The sequence below is a fragment of the Mastomys coucha genome, unplaced genomic scaffold (assembly GCF_008632895.1).
Source record: "Mastomys coucha isolate ucsf_1 unplaced genomic scaffold, UCSF_Mcou_1 pScaffold21, whole genome shotgun sequence".
Lineage (NCBI taxonomy): Eukaryota > Metazoa > Chordata > Mammalia > Rodentia > Muridae > Mastomys > Mastomys coucha.
The window spans coordinates 106,231,002-106,232,815 of NW_022196904.1; the positions used below are offsets into that span (position 1 = coordinate 106,231,002).

General features: G+C 44.2%; 1 pseudogene; it reads right to left on the reverse strand.

The window, feature by feature from the left end:
- Positions 1-501: 501 nt before the first annotated feature.
- Positions 502-620, reverse strand: LOC116104205 (annotated as a pseudogene).
- Positions 621-1,814: the final 1,194 nt, after the last annotated feature.

Sequence of the window (1,814 nt, forward strand, 5' to 3'; positions counted from 1 at the left end):
AAACTCTGAAACTGTAAACCAGCTTCAAATTAAATGTTTTCCTTTATAAGAGTTGCTATGGTCATGGTGTCTCCTCACAGCCATAGAACTTAAACTAAGACAGTCCCAGATGGATTCCGCCTTTCACCCTGCCTCCACCTTCCATCCTCAGAAGCACAGCAGACTCCACAGAATGGTTTCTAAAGTAAGAGAACAAGAGGCTCTTCCCTCCAGGGACATGCAGGCCAAAAACAAAAACAAAAACAAAACAACAACAGCAACAACAACTGCCCTCAAAGGTGCTGTGTCCATCCCAGATTCCATCTGAACTCTGCAAAAGACAAAAATCAATGAAGAAGCACCTGGTGTGGATCCTTTCTCCTCACCACTCCCATCCCTAGTTCCCTGCAACTGGGACATAAGCAGGCTTGGACAAAACAGAAAGTGTCATAAGGAAAAAGGAACATGGACAGCACATGTTACAGGAAACAATCCCAACAAATGTGTGTGCATTTTTTTTTAAGCCTACAGCACCCAGTATTCCCAGGCGGTATCCCATCCAAGTACTAACCAGGCCTGACCCTGCTTAGCTTACGAGATCAGATGCGATCCGGCACGTTCAGGGTGGTATGGCTGAAGATGTGTGCATTTTTTAACATGTAATATCTACATTGTAATTATTATGGAGGGCCAGGTGTGGTGACAGTTGTCAGCATTTGGGAGGCAGGGGATCTGCAGGAGTTTGAGGTTAGCTTGTTCTACATAGTGAGTTCCATGTCAGTCACAAGTACATAAGACCTTGTCTCAAAAACAAGCAAAAATTATGATGTATCCATATATATGTTAGTATAAACATTTACATGAATATACTTACAAATATACACATGTACACATACATATGCACACATATACGCATGCACACAATATATACATGCATTCCACACAAACATACCTGTGTATGTAAAAACATATATATATGTACTTGTGGCTGACTTGGAACTCACTGTGTGTGTGTGTGTGTGTGTGTGTGTGTGTGTGTGTACGCGTGCGTGTACATGCGCAAGAGTGCCTGATCCTTTTAGAGCATGCTCTGCCTGCACTAGTTCCAGCAGGGAACAAACAGGGCTCTCGGAGATCACACACCTCTCAAGGCCACTCTCAGATAACAAGTTCTTCTCTTTTGATGACACCAGCTTTTGTCCATGTACTTTTCAGTCTTTCTCAGTGTTACGGACTAGTTAGGGAAGAGGGAGGGGCACAGCAAGAGATGATTTAAGTTCCTTCACAGGGCTTCTTTTGAGCCCCATAGGTACCATTTATCCCATGGCACTCCTCGAAAGAGAAATACAGAAGTCCCGGCTCTGCATTTGGAGCCCTATAGTTGGAGGTGTCTACCACCTCAGCAATGCACTGGGATATAGTTAATAAAAAAATAAAATTTCCTAGTCATATCTACTGTCCTGAAGCAATAATCAGGTAGGTCAGAGCATCAGCTACAACCCAAAAGGAAACCAAGCATCAGAAATCATCATCCTGGACTGGGCTGTGGCTCAGTTGGTAGAGCACTTTGCCACGCATACATCAGATAACCACAGCTGCTGTGAGCTCATGAGCGCAGTGGTCTCGTTTACAGTGCTCTTCCTCATCCTCCAGTTCTCATCAATATAGTCCTTCCATCATTCTCTTCTGCAGTGTACCCTGAGCCGTGGGTGGAGTGACTGACACCGATGACCCTAAACATAGGGCTGAGCAGTCAGCAGCTGCTTACTCTTAGCCTTTCGACCAGCGAGGAATGTCTGCATTAACCATGATTCACTATTTTAAAAGCTTCTCTA